The sequence below is a fragment of the Cynara cardunculus genome, assembly GCF_001531365.2.
Source record: "Cynara cardunculus var. scolymus isolate 2C chromosome LG 5, CcrdV1, whole genome shotgun sequence".
Lineage (NCBI taxonomy): Eukaryota > Viridiplantae > Streptophyta > Magnoliopsida > Asterales > Asteraceae > Cynara > Cynara cardunculus.
Genome location: NC_037532.1, coordinates 9,367,276 through 9,373,215, shown reverse-complemented (window position 1 = coordinate 9,373,215; position 5,940 = coordinate 9,367,276). Strand labels below are relative to the sequence as shown.

The following is a 5,940-nucleotide window of genomic DNA, read 5'->3' as shown; positions in this document are numbered from 1 at the left end:
CCCTTTGGAGACATCTTTAATAGATTAGATACCATCGATCATTTTAATGTGTATCCATCTAATCCTCAAAAGGCTCTCAATCGTGTACATCATCGCTTTAGAGGTGTTTGAATCGATCTTGAAAATGATTCAAACCAGTGACCTATAAGAAAATATTGTGTAATAAAATCATGAATTAGTACATACAAAATAATTAGACAACCATGTGGTCCCTGGAAAACAACCAGAAAAATCTCCGTAGCTGAAGGATTCAAACCAGTGACCTGTAAGAAAAATCCCAAACTTTATTGTGATTTGACCAAGTCATGTTTTAGTCATAACATATAGAAATCTTACCACGAGACAAAATAAATCCTTGTTAATATTACAACTATGATAACTTACAGGAGGAATGTATGCTAAACCTAAATAATGAAAATCCCTTTTAACACTAAAATGCATTAACAATTGAGGTTAAACATAACAGTCTTGGATACTTCACCACACAATGCAAAGCTGGATATCAGACCATGTAGTTTTCTATCTCATACAAATTGCATTGACTATTAAGTGATTTGAACAACTATTACATGTGCTCCAACCGATTGCTTAAGAATGGATGTCTTAGAGATCTTGGTGGATAAGTAATCATCAAATGAGCATTGACTCATCAATAGTAGCAAATATCATTCTAACATCATTGATTGATTCATTGACATCTGTTCATTTCTACAATCTAAATTACAACAAAGAAAACAACGGACTGTTTTAAAAAGAAATGCACTTTTAATTGTAAGAAACCAATGGTTATTGTACCTCAAAGACAGAATACAAATGATTCACCGGAAACTGAAACTAATCGATAAACTCGACCAATATCATCACAATGAAGTGAAAGTCATCAAAATCTCATAAACTAAAACAAATTAAACATCAACGTCAATTTTAAAAAATAACAAGAAAGAGAAATTGATCAGCTGAGTTGTGATAATGTGTCAGAAGTAGCTGGTTGTAACTTCACCTTTCTCTTGAAGATGAATCAATAGAAATTTGTCTGAGTTTTCATCATCTGCATTTATCATATTCAAAACTCGAAATGGTCAAAGCTGTAGCCAAATTTATGAAAAAATCGATCCAACAATATAGGTAAATGCATGTATCTACTTCTGATCACCATAAATTTCACATCAAAGAGAGAACCATCAAAAACTAATGGATAGAATTCCACAAATCCAAATATCCAGTAAAAAATGTCGTTCAATCAATGAATTAAAAAAATGCAAGTAACTAATTATAAATAACTTATAGATTTGAGACTAACAAAAACTAAGTTCATAAAGTAGTAAAAATCATATGTAAGAAGAATAAAAGTAACTAAGATGAGAATCCTGAAGTGAGATGAATAAACCGCTTCCGACATAGTGAATCGCAAACCCTAGGCTGAGGGCGTTTGAGCTCCTTGGTGCCTGGTGCATGTAGCTCCAACCCAATCAACAAAACACCAACCTTTCCAAACCAGATAAGTGAAACATAAATATACATCTTTGTGTTCGCTTGTGATACAGGTAAAATCATAAGCAATTTGCTTGACTTCAAGTTACTCGGTTGAATGGGAGTCTATATTGGAGATATACAGTCATCATTTTCAACCACTCTAACAAAGCAGAAAGGAACACAAGACCGAACTCAAAATCTGAAATCAACGGAGAAACACGTTATGATTAAAATGAAAATGTAAATCAAAATTGAAATCTAAATCTAAATTAAAATCTGGTTTTGAAGAATATTCCATCAAAAACTTAATAGAAGCAGAAGAAAGACTATTTTGACCACAAAATCAAGAATCAATGACCATAAAATCAAGAAGCAATAACCATAAAATTACAAAACCGATATATTCCACCAAGAGGAGGAAGGGCCTGGGGGTAAATCTATTGTTCAACTTACCCTGTTGTAATAGCACCAAACTTATTCATTTGCTTCAAATCATAACAATTTACAGAAACTAAACAAAAATATAGAAACATCTTACTTGGAGAATGCCAGAGATTGAGAAAACGGTAAGATTGGTGTTCAATATACACCAAACCCATTGATTGGTGTTCGATTTACACCAAGAGCGACGAATCAAGATACAGAGCGAGAGTGAGACCGAGAGAACAGAGCAATTTAATGGAAGAACTTTTAAAACTCATGATGAATATCAGTTTGAATCGTCACCGTGGGGGGATGGGAGAAGACGTAGATGTATGAGAGGTAAGGTCTAGAAAATATCATGGGAACGTGAAAAGAAAAGGTAATAGTTTGCATTGGTAACTTGTACCATATGTTACTTTAATTGTAGATTAATTTTTTTTAAAAGTAAATGCATAAAATAATAGTACTTAGTGCATTATGAATTGTTTTTAAGACTTTTAAGATTTTGTGCATAAATGTATAATACTTTATGCATTAAAAATTATTTTTAAGACTTTTGATAAATTTGGTCTATAAGGTAGTATAGATTATTAGTTAGTTTATTTAATAAAGACTTGTTAAAATAAAAATGACATTTTTATTTAATAAATTTTACATTAAAAAGAATTACATTAAATAATACAAATTAGAAAAACATATAAATAATACTAATTCGCCGAGTTAGTATAATGGTCCCACAAATGATCAACTAATGCATTTTGATATTCAAAGTGAGCGTTCTCATCTTTAATCTTTTTACGTTGAGCAAGAAACTGTTCAAGTCCACCATTGTTATTGTTCACCATCTCAACTCTCACGTCTTGCGCTTCACGTTTTTCTTCAATTAGTGCATTAATATCACGTTCATCTTTTATGATCATATTATGCATAATGATGCACGAAGTCATTATATCATGCAATATTTCTTTCCTCCATAACCGTGCAGGTCCTGCTACTATTGCAAATCTTGATTGCAATACGCCAAATGCACCTTCCACATCTTTTATACATGCTTTTTGTTTCATTGCAAAATATAGTATTTTAGGGTCACGTGGATCATAAATAGATAAGGGTGACCCATTTTGGACATATGTCATAAGCTAAATAATAACCATATTATATGATTTTTCTTTGATGACATAATTAGCAGGAGGAGTATTATCTTCTGCAAGATTTGCAAAAAGATGGGAGGACTTCAGAACATTAATGTCATTATTGATCCCGGTAAACCAAAAAATGCATATCATATCCAAAAATCATAGCCAACTACAGCTTCAAGAATAATTTTTTTTTGATAAAGTTGTTTCATATATGGTTATGAAATTGTTTCATACAATACTTAATGAAATTTTAATGAAATTGTTTCATGTATTTCTCTAAAATTAAAATAATGAAGATGATAATATCCATGATTAACACCATTCACAATAAAAATGAATAATCACCCTCTCATAATTACAAAAAAATGAACAAAATGAAAAATTATGATTGGTTGAATGAGGTTTGTACAGTTTGTACAAATAACATGCACTACTAAAAAACTGGGCATTTCCGGCGCCTTTTCCGGCGGACGCTTTCCGCTGGTAATTTTTCGGCGGACGCTTTCCGCCGGTAATTTTCCGGCGGATTTCCGGCGGAAGTTAAAAAGTCAACTTTTATTGACTTCAGCCAAAAATCCGCTGGAAAAATTAAACTGATTGTATTTCCGGCGGATTTCTTAATTAAGGGTTAGTTAATCTTTTAAAATTAATTAATCTTTGAAAAAAAATTAAAAATGATTTTTCTAAAAATATTTCCGGCGAATTTATTTTTTAAATTTTCCGCCAGAAATATTTTAGAAAAATAATTTTTAAAAATTAAAAAAAAAACTTTTAACCTTTTCCGACGGATTTCCGGCAGAAAATTAAAAAAAATTTAAAAGAATACATCCACTGGAAATCCGCCGGAAATGTTTTTAGAAAAATCTTTTTTAAAAAAATAAAAAATAAAATTTTTAACCGTTTCCTGCGGATATTGCCGTCGGAAAAAATCTCCTGTTTGGTAGTGGTTGTTTGCAAAATAAACCCCTCTCCCTCTCTTTCTCTCTCTCTCTCTCTCTCTCTCTCTATATATATATATATATATATATAATCTTACATTTTGGTGTAAGATTTAATGTTATTCATTTAAAAAGATTTATTATTTGCATCAAACTTCACATTAGTTTTTATGGATTTGGTCTATAACCCATATGGTGATGTCGTAAGTTCATTTGTTACATTTGCCGTTCTTAGGGTTTGCAAATTGTTAGAGATCTAGTCTTTCATCCAAACCATGGTTAAGTTGTGTTTTCAAAATCCTTTTGTAAGGAAACAAAGAGAAACAAGACATGTATTATTTAAACCTTTTATGAAGGAAAAATATCATTCGTGTTTCCTTTCAAACGTAGGAAGAAGGGTAAAATGGTATCTTTCTTTTCTTTGTTTTCCGGTTTAAGAATATAAAAGTTGTTTATTTTTCGTTCTTTCCATTTCTATTTCAAAAAACACAAATGAAAAACTTTTTTTACTGCTTTTTGTTCGATTTCTTTAATTTATTGTGTTAAATTCCTTTTGTCTTTTTGAACACTAAGGGGATGTTTGGTTCATGAAATTGGAAGGAATTGGAATGTCCAAATCTTTGACCAAATTCCAAATCCCATGTTTGGTTCACATAATAGATGTGAAGGAATCCTTCCAATTCCAACCAATTCTATCCAATTCCTTAATTCATTGATTTCACAATTCCACCGCATATACCACGAATTTCAAATTCCAAACTGACAAATTCCTTAGCCCTCATCCATTCATCGACGCTGTATCTCGATTTGCTCTGTTCTGCTATGCTCGATCTCCTTCGCTCGATCTTATTTAAAACTAAGAATGACAACGGGACAGGTTCGGGCCGGTTATTGGTATCCCTGTCGAGGATCTTATCGGGTCCCGTGTTTCCCCGATCCCCGTTGGGGAATTCGTGAAGGTAAAAATCCTCTTTTTCCCGTTCACCGTTGGTTGTAACCGAACCCGAAACCGAAACTCGAAACAGATCTAAAAATCCCCGAATTTAATATATATTATATATATGTATGCATATGCATTAAAATTAATATACATACATATATATATATATATATATATACACACACATATCAAGCCGGGTCGGGCTGATGATTACCGTCCCCTCCCCCGTCCACGTTAAAATCCCCGAATTTGTCCCCGATCCCCGCCCCGTCCCCGAACCCAGCCCGAAAGTTTCGGTTTCAGTTTTTTTTGCCTGTAATTTTCTCGTTGAATTCTGTGAACGAAACAAAAAAATTCCAATTCGGTTAAGAATTCCATTCCAATTTCATCCAACCAAACGCAATCAAAAGATATGGTCAAATTTCATCAAATTCCATTCCTTTCCCTCAAAGTCAAATTTATTTGATGAATTCCAATTCCATTGAATTCCATTCTACGAACCAAACGTCCCGTAAGTGTTTAATAAAACTTCAATTTCTCCCTTTCTCAATAGTTTCCAATGAAGCCTTTTATTTTCAGTATATTGTATTGATAATATATTTATCATACATCTTTTGTTTGCCTTCCGTTGTAATCTTCATTATTAATGTTTGAATCTGACTTTTGTTCCTGCAATAAAAACTAAATGTAACGAATGTCGCAGTTAATATGTAATAGTGTACGTTGTTAGTATGATATGTCGAAGATAACGACGATCGTTGGTAAATAATCCTCGACCAAGGGTCAAAGCTTCTATATCGTTGATAACCACAATCTTTGGTAGTAACATCATTAGTTGTACAAATCTTGGTCACAGACGTCCTGATCGCGGATAATATCTTCGATGGTTGAGGGGGTGGGTGATACACAAATGGATCCTCAATCCTGTATAGAGAAGGTATTGGTCTCGTAAGGGTCTACAAGAATAGAAACAGTTTGTAGAAGGGGGGGATGAATACAAACACAGTATTTTCAAATTTAAAATATA

The 5,940-nt window shown here is 32.5% G+C and overlaps 2 non-coding genes across 2 annotated transcripts; both read right to left on the bottom strand.

The window, feature by feature from the left end:
• Positions 1-599: 599 nt before the first annotated feature.
• On the bottom strand, positions 600-685 carry LOC112513890. The gene has a single exon (XR_003069350.1). It is a non-coding gene; the product is annotated as a small nucleolar RNA SNORD24 (small nucleolar RNA).
• Positions 686-969: 284 nt separating this feature from the next.
• Positions 970-1,054, bottom strand: LOC112513870. The gene has a single exon (XR_003069335.1). It is a non-coding gene; the product is annotated as a small nucleolar RNA R12 (small nucleolar RNA).
• Positions 1,055-5,940: the final 4,886 nt, after the last annotated feature.